This window comes from Hoplias malabaricus, chromosome Y (genome assembly GCF_029633855.1).
Source record: "Hoplias malabaricus isolate fHopMal1 chromosome Y, fHopMal1.hap1, whole genome shotgun sequence".
Classification (NCBI taxonomy): Eukaryota; Metazoa; Chordata; class Actinopteri; order Characiformes; family Erythrinidae; genus Hoplias; species Hoplias malabaricus.
In genome coordinates, this window is record NC_089820.1 from 27117790 (window position 1) to 27131977 (window position 14188).

The following is a 14188-nucleotide window of genomic DNA, read 5'->3' on the forward strand; positions in this document are numbered from 1 at the left end:
GGGTGAGTGTGTGAGTGACTGGGTGGGTGTGTGAGTGACTGGGTGAGTGTGTGAGTGACTGGGTGAGTGTGTGAGTGACTAGGTGAGTGTGTGAGTGACTGGGTGGCTGTGTGAGTGACAGGGTGGCTGGGTGAGTGACTGGGAGAGTGTGTGAGTGACTGGGAGAGTGTGTGAGTGACTGGGTGAGTGTGAGTGACTGGGTGAGTGTGAGTGACTGGGTGAGAGTGTGAGTGACTGGGTGAGAGTGTGAGTGCCAGGGTGAGTGTGTGAGTGACTGGGTGGGTGTGTGAGTGACAGGGTGGGTGAGTGAGTGCCAGGGTGAGTGTGTGAGTGACTGGGTGAGTGTGTGAGTGACTGGGTGGGTGTGTGAGTGACTGGGTGAGTGTGTGAGTGACTAGGTGAGTGTGTGAGTGACTGGGTGAGTGTGTGAGTGACTGGGAGAGTGTGTGAGTGACTGGGAGAGTGTGTGAGTGACTGGGTGGGTGTGTGAGTGACTGGGTGAGTGTGTGAGTGACTGGGAGAGTGTGTGAGTGACTGGGAGAGTGTGTGAGTGACTGTGTGAGTGTGTGAGTGACTGTGTGAGTGTGTGAGTGACTGGGTGAGTGTGTGAGTAACTGTGTGAGTGACTGTGTGAGTGTGTGACTGGGTGGGTGTGTGAGTGACTGGGTGAGTGTGTGAGTGGCTGGGTGAGTGTGTGAATAACTGGGTGAGTGTGTGAGTGACTGTGTGTGTGTGTGACGGTGAGTGTGTGAGTGACTGGGTGTGTGAGTGACTGGGTGAGTGTGTGAGTGACTAGGTGTGTGAGTGACTGGGCGAGTGTGTGTGTGACTGGGCGAGTGTGTGAGTGACTGGGCGAGTGTGTGAATGACGGTGAGTGTGTGAGTGACTGGGTGGGTGTGTGAGTGACTGGGTGAGTGTGTGAGTGACTAGGTGGGTGTGTGAGTGACTGGGTGGGTGTGTGAGTGACTGGGTGGGTGTGTGTGTGACTGAGTGAGTGACTGGGTGAGTGTGTGAGTGACTGGGTGACTGGGTGTGTGTGTGACTGAGTGAGTGACTGGGTGAGTGTGTGAGTGACTGGGTGAGTGTGTGACTGAGTGAGTGTGACTGAGTGAGTGACTGGGTGAGTGTGTGACTGAGTGAGTGACTGGGTGAGTGTGTGAGTGACTGGGTGAGTGTGTGAGTGACTGGAGGTGTGTGTGACTGAGTGAGTGACTGGGTGAGTTTGTGAGTGACTGGGTGAGTGTGTGACTAAGTGAGTGACTGAGTGAGTGAGTGAGACTGTGTGAAAGTGTCAACTGGGGGTGGGGGATAATGGAGAGTTTAAAATCCAGAACACGGTGTTCCTCATTAAATCTGTAACGGTGTGAGGTGAGGTCTCTGATGGCAGTGATTAGTGATGTGGGGTTCTTAGTGTGTTCTGTGATCGGGGGGTGGGTGCCTGGGGGGGGGTGGTGTAGGTGAGTGTTGATGGTGGAGAGGGAGAGGGGGTGGGGCGGGGAGTCACTAATACACCATCGATTTCAGCTCAAGAGGATTCAGAGCATTTGTGTCGAAGGTAAACGTTATCGACCAGCGCTCTCCTCTCATTACAGGAAACAGAGAGAGGGAGGGAGGGAGAGAGTGTGAGAGAGAGACAGACAGGGGGAGAGAGAGAGAGACTGAGACAGAAAGAGAGAGAGGGAGACAGAGGGATGAAAGAGACTCTCCACTCTTCCGCTCGGATAACGACCCCAGAAGACCTCTCACAGCACGACCAGGAGTTAACCCCTCTGACCCAGTATTGACCCAATCTCTCTCGCCCCTCTCTCTCTCTCTCTCCTCTGCTGCTCTCTTTGTTTCTCTGTTCTTCCCCTCTGTCTGTTTCTCTTTCATTTTTTCCTTTTTCATTTTTTCTACATCTTCCTTTTATTTCTTCCTTAATCCTTCGTTTTAGTTTCTGTTTCTTCTTCTCCCTGTCTGTTTCTCTGCTCTTTCTCTTTTTTGCCCCTCTTCCATCTCTCTCCCTCCTCTCTCTCTCTCTCTCTCTCTCTCTCACTGGCCTCAGCTGTGTGGTGATTAGTTACTGAGAATCAATGATTTATCAGAAAGAGAGAGAGAGAAAAGGAAAACAAGAAGGGAGAGAGAAATAGAGGCAGAAAAATAATGATGTATCAATGGATGGAGGTAGAGAGATGTGAGGAGGAAAGAACAGAGAAGGAGCAAAATGGAGAGAGAGTTGAGTAAGAAAGGATTAGGTCCTGAGAGAAACTGGGGGAGATGGGAGCAGAGAGAGAGAGATAGAGATGGAGGAGTTCAGAGAGAGAGAGATGGGAGCAGAGAGAGAGAGAGAAAGAGATGGGAGCAAAGAGAGAGAGACAGAGAGAGATGGGAGCAGAGAGTGAGAGAGAGAAATAGAGATGGAGCAGTTCAGAGAGAGAGAGAGAGAAATGGGAGCAGAGTGAGAGAGAGAGAGATAGAGGTGGAGCAGTTCAGCGAGAGAGAGAGAGACATTGGCTGGCTGTCAGGTTTATTGGGAGAATTAAATGAGAATTGGTTTCAGTTTGACCGGTGTGTAATGGAGAGGTTTTATTCCACACACATCTGCGTCTCCTGCGGCGAATGCTAATCACCTGCTGTCTGTTTATATCCGCAGCCGGAGAGAGACGGAGACACGCACTTAAAGGTGCAATCAGTCGTTCTCACCACTGAGAAATAACCAACAGTATCCATCACAGTAATTCCGTATGATTCCTACACTGTGTTCTACAAGGTGCAGCTCATCTGAGAAGAAGAGGAGAGAGGAGACAGATACAAACCTGCCCCAGGGGAGCTCTGGCTCTCAGAACCGGTTCCGTTCAGGATTCTTAGAACCTTGGCCTCTCCAGGAATATCCACCCAAAGGCCTCTTTTCCACTGCAGGGTTAAAAAGGGGGTCTAACAGAACATCATTGGCGCGGAGAGGTACAGCACAGCCTTAGTAACCAGCCCTGCTGGAACAGGCCTATCATACGTCACCAGCGGGGGGCGCTGTGTGGCTGTGTCTGAATCAGCTCCAGAGCCAGAGATAAAGGGACAGAGTGAGGACAGAGTCATGGTTAATCCACTGTTTACAGCGCGGTCAGATCACAGTGAGATATGATACACATGTGGAAATGATGCAGAGTTCTGTCTGTTACAGTCCCAGTGTTTCACTCTGTGGCTCCAGAGCTGTCTGCTGAGAGAGAGAGAGAGAGAGTGAGAGAGAAAGAGAGAGAGTGAGAGAGAGAGAAAACCTGGAACCAGGAATAAAGAAAGCATATTCCCCTCGTCTCCACAGAGGAACACAGTTCTGTTTCTTAATGAAACGTCTGTGACCTGCTTTGGTCCAAACCCCACGAGCCCCACAGCAGTGTTCTCCCCCTGTGTAAACAGCCCTGTTCAGAACGCCCGCTTTCAGCACCTGTTCCTTTAAATGATAATGAGCCGCTCGCTGTTCACCCCGACCCCGAGCGCACAGCAGTGAGGAGCGAGGAGCAGAAGCTCTGGTTTTTAACCGTTTTCACTCTGTTCTCTTTCTTCTCCGTTTTTACTCAGTGCTCTTATTTCTCCGCGCTCGTTGTGTCTGTTTCGCTGAGTTTAACCTCGTCTTTGCGCTCTCACATAAACACAGGTCCAGCGCTGTGATTGGACAGACTCAGACGAGGGGGCGGGGCCATTCTAAAGTCTCTGCACTTGACGTCAGAAGCGGAGCAGAATCAGAACGGCTCGTTTTATCCTGTGTTTCTGACACAGGCAGCGCACAGAAAACTGACTGGGGTCTTGTTTCACAGTGTGTGGGTTGGTGGGCTCCAGATTCACACTTTAACCCTTTTAACACTTTTGTCCTCATTAAAAAACAAAATAGATTTTTTTTTCTGTGCGTTTTGCATATTGTTTGATAAAATGTTAAAATTAACCAGTCAGGGTCTACTTTTTTTTTAGACCCCACAGTGAAATACAAACTTTGTGATGATGCTTTGTAAAAAAAAATCACAAAACAAAGCACAAACATTAAATGTGAATCACTCACACTTCTCCACACACCCTTTGGACAGAGGTTGCACCTTCTCCGCCTGAGACTGTGCAGTGAAATGGGCTCCACTTTAGAATAAGACAACACTCAAAAAGGTTATAAACACAGAGAGGGAAGGGCAAGTGTGACCTGGTGTTTGCCAAATAGTGAACCCATATCCATCTACAGTTAAACCTCAGATCTTGCCGAATACTGGTGTAAACCAGTATAAACACTATAGTGGTTGGTGTGGTCCAGTGGTAACCATTGTCAAGTGAGGGGCCTGGGTTCGATTCCTGGTCCGGGCAACCAGTCTGTGCTACACCAATAAGATTCCTTGGGCAAGACTCCTAACACTGCGTTGGCCTAGCTGTAATACCAGTAACCTTGTGTGTCGCTCTGGATAAGAACGTCTGCCAAATGTCTTAAATGTTAATGTAGTGATGTATATTCAAATGATGTATAATTTAATGCCCAAATATGCGTATGTTATTAAGTGTGTGCAGTACATGGAATGACCCAATGTTCTTAAATCTGTGCCTATATAGGGGTTTTGTCTCTGTGAGAATGGAATGTTGGGTAAGCTTTCCTGGAGGTGGCAGGACAGGAAGTCCTTTAGAGTTATCTCTCTTTACCAGGACAGTAAATGAAGTATACAAAAGCCGTAGTATTCACCATATGTTGACACTGACCAAGATATAAAAGCTGAACAGTGAGGTTAACATGTCATGAGGCTACACTCCTCAGAAAGCGGTCCATTGGAGTTTGTTAAGATGCTGTTCTTTTCATTTTATTAAATCTGATTATTTTACAACGGAAGAATGTTGTCGGCGTAGAAGCCTCTTTCAGCATCTTCTTCACAATCTTGAAAATAAACAACAGTAATTATCACACCAGTCCACTAGGGGGCTATTGTACTGCTTAAGAAGTGGTGTCAAAACACCACGACGTATGAGACAGACACACAGGTTTAATCCCAAATCCCTCCATCCTCCCTCTGTAGTGCACTACACACGTCCTGAAACGACTGAATCTAGATGTTAACAATGCAGTATATATTTCTAACACACATCATTTCTATTTATTCATCTGTGTGAATCTGAACTCTAGTGCTGTCTGTGTGTGTACAGTGTAGTTCGTGACTGATGTAGTTCACTGTAGAGGGAGCGAGGAGCTGTGTGTGTACAGTGTAGTTTGTGACTGATGTAGTTCACTGTAGAGGGAGAGAGGAGCTGTGTGTGTACAGTGTAGTTTATGACTGATGTAGTTCACTGTAGAGGGAGAGAGGAGCTGTGTGTGTACAGTGTAGTTTGTGACTGATGTAGTTCACTGTAGAGGGAGAGAGGAGCTGTGTGTGTACAGTGTAGTTTATGACTGATGTAGTTCACTGTAGAGGGAGTGAGGAGCTGTGTGTGTACAGTGTAGTTTGTGACTGATGTAGTTCACTGTAGAGGGAGAGAGGAGCTGTGTGTGTACAGTGTAGTTTGTGACTGATGTAGTTCACTGTAGAGGGAGAGAGGAACTGTGTGTGTACAGTGTAGTTTGTGACTGATGTAGTTCACTGTAGAGGGAGAGAGGAGCTGTGTGTGTACAGTGTAGTTTTGACTGATGTAGTTCACTGTAGAGGGAGAGAGGAGCTGTGTGTGTACAGTGTAGTTTTGACTGATGTAGTTCACTGTAGAGGGAGTGAGGAGCTGTGTGTGTACAGTGTAGTTTGTGACTGATGTAGTTCACTGTAGAGGGAGAGAGGAGCTGTGTGTGTACAGTGTAGTTTGTGACTGATGTAGTTCACTGTAGAGGGAGAGAGGAGCTGTGTGTGTACAGTATAGTTTGTGACTGATGTAGTTCACTGTAGAGGGAGCGAGGAGCTGTGTGTGTACAGTGTAGTTTGTGACAGATGTAGTTCACTGTAGAGGGAGCGAGGAGCTGTGTGTGTACAGTGTAGTTTGTGACTGATGTAGTTCACTGTAGAGGGAGCGAGGAGCTGTGTGTGTACAGTGTAGTTTGTGACTGATGTAGTTCACTGTAGAGGGAGAGAGGAGCTGTGTGTGTACAGTGTAGTTTGTGACTGATGTAGTTCACTGTAGAGGGAGAGAGGAGCTGTGTGTGTACAGTGTAGTTTATGACTGATGTAGTTCACTGTAGAGGGAGTGAGGAGCTGTGTGTGTACAGTGTAGTTTATGACTGATGTAGTTCACTGTAGAGGGAGTGAGGAGCTGTGTGTGTACAGTGTAGTTTATGACTGATGTAGTTCACTGTAGAGGGAGAGAGGAGCTGTGTGTACAGTGTAGTTTGTGACTGATGTAGTTCACTGTAGAGGGAGAGAGGAACTGTGTGTGTACAGTGTAGTTTGTGACTGATGTAGTTCACTGTAGAGGGAGAGAGGAGCTGTGTGTGTACAGTGTAGTTTTGACTGATGTAGTTCACTGTAGAGGGAGAGAGGAGCTGTGTGTGTACAGTGTAGTTTTGACTGATGTAGTTCACTGTAGAGGGAGTGAGGAGCTGTGTGTGTACAGTGTAGTTTGTGACTGATGTAGTTCACTGTAGAGGGAGAGAGGAGCTGTGTGTGTACAGTGTAGTTTGTGACTGATGTAGTTCACTGTAGAGGGAGAGAGGAGCTGTGTGTGTACAGTGTAGTTTGTGACTGATGTAGTTCACTGTAGAGGGAGCGAGGAGCTGTGTGTGTACAGTGTAGTTTGTGACAGATGTAGTTCACTGTAGAGGGAGCGAGGAGCTGTGTGTGTACAGTGTAGTTTGTGACTGATGAAGTTCACTGTAGAGGGAGCGAGGAGCTGTGTGTGTACAGTGTAGTTTGTGACTGATGTAGTTCACTGTAGAGGGAGAGAGGAGCTGTGTGTGTACAGTGTAGTTTGTGACTGATGTAGTTCACTGTAGAGGGAGAGAGGAGCTGTGTGTGTACAGTGTAGTTTATGACTGATGTAGTTCACTGTAGAGGGAGTGAGGAGCTGTGTGTGTACAGTGTAGTTTATGACTGATGTAGTTCACTGTAGAGGGAGTGAGGAGCTGTGTGTGTACAGTGTAGTTTGTGACTGATGTAGTTCACTGTAGAGGGAGAGAGGAGCTGTGTGTACAGTGTAGTTTATGACTGATGTAGTTCACTGTAGAGGGAGTGAGGAGCTGTGTGTGTACAGTGTAGTTTGTGACTGATGTAGTTCACTGTAGAGGGAGAGAGGAGCTGTGTGTGTTTCAGACAGAGACAGACACACTGTGGGATGTTTTCCTTCAGTTGTTCTCAGTCTCTCTGGAGTGGGACACACAGGTGGTGGATCTTTATAAACGGAAATGTGCACTCCATCACCATACGGTCGCTGACCAAAGAAAAACATGTATCTCTCAAAGAGTAACTTTACAGAAGGAGAAATCTTTACTCTCACTGGAAGTCAATGTAAAAAGATTGAAATCTCATTCATAATGAGATTTACACACAGTGTGAAGGACAGCTGTTGTGTTCAACACACACACACACACACACACACAGAGAGAGATACAGGGTTTTCACTGGCCAGTTATGATATTCTCATTGTAGGCCTTGGGTGAATCCCAGTTTTCTCGTACTCCTCATATTTGAGTGTCCTCTATGAAACAGAGAGACTCTTCCAGACCCTGATACGTTGTCCGATAAAAAGCAGCACCTCAGCGATATATATATATATATATACATATACATATATATATATATATATATATATATATATATATATATATATATATATATATATATATATATATATATAATTACCCCCTTTTCACTCCCCATGAAATGAGTCTGAATTAAGCAGAAATCTCCTTTTGTCTTTGTACATTTTCTGTTTCCTCTTCAGTTCGTTTTATTTAATGAACTTAGTCTCATCCCTTTCATCATCAGTCACATTTTGTTGTAGTGTGTTGTAGTCCGTCTCTCTAGTATTTAAAGATGACACTCACCATTTAATCTAAAACCCTGTGTATAAATCTCTGAGTGTGTCTCCTCTCCGTGTGCTGCTCTGCAGTCGGTTTGCTCTGGAAACCGCTCTAATGTGTTTACGAAGCCCCAGTGTCTGTAAATGGCGTCCTGTGTGTAGTGTCTTTTTTTATAGATCTACAATTACAGACTGCTGTCCATCTGTGGCTCTGCATACTTTATTAACCCCCTTCCCCCCTGTTCCTCAGCGCTCAGGACCCCCACAGAGCAGGTGTGATGTGGTGGTGGATCATTCTCAGTGCTGCAGTGACACTGACGTGGTGGTGGTGGTGTGTTAGTGTGTGTTGTGCTGGTGTAGAGTGGATTAGACACAGCAGTGCTGCTGGAGTTTTTAAACCCCTCAGTGTCTGGACTGAGAACAGTCCACTGACCGGAAACATCCAGCCGACAGCGTCCTGTGTCACTGATGAAGGACTAGAGGACGACCGACACACACTGTGCAGCGACAGATGAGCTACTGTCTCTGACTTTCCATCTACAAGGTGGACCAACGAGGGAGGAGTGTCTCACAGAGTGGACAGAGAGTGGACACAGGGTTTAAAAACTCCAGCAGCACTGCTGTGTCTGATCCACTCTACACCAGCACAACACACACTAACACACCACCACCACGTCAGTGTCACTGCAGCGCTGAGAGAGAGAGAGAGAATAGACAGTGACAGAAACAAGGTGATTGTAATCTATTGGCTGATCTGTGCAAAGCTCGTCAAGTGGAATAAATGAGCGTGACTTTAAATGCAGTCCATTTAAAAAGCCGTTTAAAATGCCTTTGTGACTCCACATTTCCACCCAATCAGAGCGAGCCCCGGGTTCAGGTCAAGGCTGTGGCGCTGTTTGGGTAAATTCCTGATTAAGCCTTTGATGTGAGATGTTTTTCTTCAAGAAAATGAAAGCACAGAAGGTTTTTGTCTGTCTTTGTTCTTTTGTTCAGCCACAAATTTATCATCCACAGTTTGTCTCGACTCTAACAACAACCCACCCCCGCCCCCCTTCCCCCGCCCCCTCCCCCGCAAAAAACTTCCGCCGATTTTACACAATTCAGCCCCAACCTTCTACATCTGCTGATGTCTATCAGCACCGAGGAGGTCACCCTGAGGCCAAGGTGCTGCTGCAAGAACCCAGCGTTCTCCTGCACTGTAGTTTTAATCAGGGCTCTACTCTCCTGGGAAGGCTTTACACTAGATGTGGTGGAACAATGCTGTGAGGGTTTGATGGTATTCAGGTTAAACATAAACAGAACATGTGCCAGTTTTGAATAATTTGTTCTGTATCCCACATAATCCCAATGAATCTGAGACACACAGGAAAGTAAAATAAAAACGGAGATCTCATTAATGTCTCTGTAGTTTCTCCTAGACAACACTGAGATGGAAGAAGAACAGACAAAGGAGACTTTAGCACGTGTCCTTCTGCTCAAAAAAGTCTTCTGATTAATTAAACCCTACTCTCTCTTACTTTGAGTCTCATGTCTCCTTCTCGTCTCCTTTTTCTCCTATGGAAATTTTTGAGAATCACCATTATGTCTCCTGAGCCATTACAGAGTAACCAAATACATTTTTTCTCTGAGTAGGGCCCAGTGCCTCCAAAGAACACAGTTCCACTGCTCCACAGCATGATGCTGATAGGATTTACACCCGTCTGGTGGACGTTGCTCCAGTGTTCTCGTCTCATTTCATAATTTTCTGTGAAAATTAAGAAGTTATCTTTAATATCTCTGTAGTACCCTCTTAATATCTCAGTAGTACCACATTAATATCTCCATAGTACCAAATTAATATCCAGGTAGTTCCACCTTAATATCTCGGTAGTTCCACCTTAATATCTCTGTAGTTCCACCTTAAAATCTCTGTAGTTCCACTTTAATATCTCTGTAGTACCACATTAATATATCCATAGTTCCACCTTAATATCTCTGTAGTACCACATTAATATCTCTGTAGTACCACATTAATATCGCCATAGTACCACATTAATATCTCTGTAGTTCCACCTTAATATATCTGTATTTCCACCTTAATATCTCTGTAGTACCACATTAATATCTCTGTTGTACCACATTAATATCGCCATAGTACCACATTAATATCTCTGTAGTTCCACATTAATATATCTGTATTTCCACATTAATATCACCATAGTACCACATTAATATCTCTGTAGTTCCGCCTTAATATCTCTGTAGTTCCACCTTAATACATCTGTAGTTCCACATTAATATCTCTGTAGTACCACATTAATATCTCTTTAGTTCCACCTTAATATCTCTGTAGTACCACATTAATATCTCAGTAGTTACACATTAATATCTCTGTAGTTCTGTTGCAAAGTCCCTGTAGAGACACTTTAAAATCTCTGTAATGTCTCCATAATGCCTGCAGTGTCTCTTTAATACAGATCTCCTTAATATTTCATTAGTTCCTCCTTAGTGTATTTGTAATATTTTGTTAACATCTCTGTACTGGCTCCTTAATCTCTTTAGTTTCTCTTTATTATCCCTGTAGTTTCTCATGGCAGACACTGAGGTCAGATGAAGAGACAGCAGAGACTGTAGCTTGTGTCTCCTGCTGCTCAGATGTTCCTCCTTAGAGAAAGAGTACATGAAGGTCCCCTGTGTCTCCTTTTGAGTCTGAGTGGAGGTCTCGGTGGCATCTCATGCTGGGCTCAGTCCCGTTTATCTGCAGCTGAACAGAAGACAGAGCTCCATTGTTTCTCACCATTGCTCACAACCCTCTCAGGTTTGATGCTGGACACAATCGTGCCATGTCTCATTTTATCTGAGGACATGAGGCATGAAGGAGACACTTTTGAGCAGTAAGATTGTCCTGTGTGTGGTAGAGAGGCTGGAGTTTACCCAGGTTTGTCCTAAAAATAGTGGGTGGTGTTAATCTGACCTTTCGGCGCGGCTCACACACTGCGTGACGAGACGAATGAGCCGAGCGTGAGATAAGAGGCTGGAGCGCTGAGAGCGTTTGATAACAGAGCTCGTTGTTGTGATGTCGTAAATAGCTGCGTGTCTGCAGCCTCTGGAGCACCACAGAGCTGATGGAGAAGCTGATAGCCAGATGTTTTTGAACTGAGCAGCAGGTCTCACCGGGCCCAGGTCCAGAACCAGAGCCTAGGAAGACCACCAAGGAGCCAAAGTGGGCCACGGATGTGAGGATCCATCAGATATTGATTAGGATCGGCCATTTGTTCACCCAATATCTGTAATTGACTGATATTGGCCAGACAATGTCACATGGGCACTGTGTACCCTCTTAAATATAAAGGTGCCATGTAACTCAAGCTGTTTAGTTTTGTAGCACTTTAGCTCTGTGTTTACTTTCATGCAGTTAGCGCTCTCCTGAATTTAGAGTCAGTTCCACCTTAAGTAATGTAACTGTAACAGCAAAAATAAGCCAGTGTTACCCCCCTATGGAGCAGGAGTAGAGCAACATCCTCATCTCGGTTGGTGCTTTTCAGCGTTTGGAGTCTCTCCGTTGTCTAAAAATCTCCAGATGGCGTTTCTCTGCCGTGAGCAGAGAGAGAGAAAGCCTAGCACCGGACCCAGACACTTTGTTTTTTTACCCATTTACAGACACTGGGGCTTCGTAAACACATTAGAGCGGTTTCCAGAGCAAACCGACTGCAGAGCAGCACACGGAGAGGACACACACTCAGAGCTTTATACACAGGGTTTTAGATTAAAATCATGAAGGTCACCTTTAATGAATTTAAATGAAATACCCCTGCTCTAGAATGAGCACCAGATATAATCAGATGAGCGCTATGTTGTGGTAAACATTGGATACTTTCATGACAGCACCAGATACTATCGGGGGAGCACTATATATGAAGTGGTGAGCACTAGATAATATAGGAGAACCTGATATTGTCACATCAGCACTATGTTGGGAGCACCAGATAATATCAGATGTGCACTATGTTCTATGTAGGAAGTACCAGATATTATTAGTTGTGCACTAAGTAGTACGTACTATGTAGAGAGCACCTTATATTGTCAGATGTGATCAGAGTCGCACTGTACACTATGTTGTGAGCTCTAGATATTGTCAGGTGAGCACTGAGTACTACGTGGTGAGCACCTGAGAGTCTGTGGTTTCAGTACTTGGGGGTCACGTGAGGAATTGGCTAAATATTTTTCAGTGAATTGCACGTACTTATACGACTGTATATAAAAATGAACATGATTTTACAGTTATTAGTTAAACATGAATTTAAACACTTATGTTCTGTTTCTATTTTGAAATACAGTGATAAAATCTTCCTGTGGAGACTAAGAATAAATAAACATTTAGCACGTAGCATGTAGCATTACCACAGCTCCAAAGACTGGTGTTAGCTAATCCCCAGACACTGGGCACATTAGCCGTGCGACACTTCTGAACACGGACAGATAAGATAAGAGCATTGTTATCATTCCGATAGCTGATAAACACGTTTATCTTTCCCTCTTTAAAAGCTCTCGGCGGCTGCTGAACCGTTCAGCGCCGCTCAGGGCTAAAGCCTTTAAGACGGAGGAGGAATGCAGAGTGTTTGTGTTGAAACGAGTGCTTAAACCCCGGCATCTGTGATCACTTAGCCTCCATTTGTCCCACATCCGACACTGGGGCCTTGTCCCAGTCCTTACCCTAAACCCTGAGCACACTTTAACTGTGTGAGCCAGCGTCATTAAAGGTGAAGTCATTTCTACCACAAAAAAAAAAAAAAGAATGCAGCAAATAATGTCATTAATCTGTTTATTATTTTTACTTTTACAAAGTGCAGCTCACATCACAGGAAAAATCAAACTCGATGGAGTCCCTCACATAGCAACCGTCACATATTAAATAGGTCTTATCATTCTCAAATCAGAGGGTTCTTTAAGGGTTCTTTAGTAAAGGTGAAGGTTATATCTAGAACCACAGGTTCTATATAGAACCAGCTGCATGGTGAAAGCACACATTAGAATAATAGACATTAAACAATAGAACATTAGAATGTGCGGTCTGTGTAGGTTCTGTTTAGCACCAGAAATCATTCCACTGTTGTTACAAAGTCCAGCTGGATGCAACAGAAATAAAGAACCTTTTTCAAAACTGGTGCCACAAAGAACCATAATAACACAGTCTCTGTCAAACTTTAAAGCAGTGATCGCCAACCAGTCGAGCTCCAATGTCCCTTTCACACCTGTGCGGTAATCCAGGAATGTTCCGGAGTTTTCCCCGAGGAGCTGTGTGTATGAACATTAGTCCTGAACGTTACCCGGACTTTATCCTCCTCGTTCCCTGGTAAAGACTCCGGGTGAAGTCAGAGTCAGTGCATGTGAGAAAGGAGCAGGAAGTTAAACCTAAGGCATGTGTTTCATTTCCTGCTGCGAGAGCATGTCTCACGCAGAAAATCTCCCGCTGTGTGCTCCGTGTGTGAACGAACGCTCCGGGACATCTCCAGACCAGACACTCTGGAGTTTCTCTAGAGATTCTCCTGAATTCAATTGTGAAAGAGGAACAAGACTATGCTATCGATCGAGGTATTTCATGACTGCTTCAGTTATGGCATTTAAGTTACCGTAGCTGTGTCATTCTGTGTCAGTGGTTCGCTGACTAGTTAAACCAGAACATAACCCTGAGGTCACACAGGCGTCCGCAAACTCACGTCTCTGACTAATAGTGCTGCCCTGTCTGAGCCGACACAGACGCGCTGACGGTTTCAGTTTCCAGACAGAAGACATTACACAAATATTAAGTGTGAATTACAAATAACCACACAGCGGCGGTCACTCTGTACCCCAGTGTTCTGTCGAAATGTGCGAGCATAGTGTCCTTTTATAAATAGAAGAGTGGGTAGGATTTTGGGACAGGATAGAAGAAGAAAATGCACCCAACAGAAGTACAAGCAGGAGATATGCAGAGTCTAAACCCCATACGAGGGGAAAGAGGAGGTAATTAAAGGTAACTACAGCTGAGGTGATTGCTCTAAGACTGCAAGGGTAGCTCAGCTTCCCCTAAAATGTCAAAAAATAAGTGATCAAATATATACTGTTGTGTGTACATGTCATTGAATAAGTATGCACTACAACGCGCTCAACTTTTGTTCAGAATCAGCTTCTTATCACTGGTAAAGACACGGCTTTCCTCTCAATCATTCCCGCAGCTACACAGTGTTTTAAACAGTGAAGGTGCTGAGCGTCCACAGAGTTCAATAGCGAAGCAGCGAAG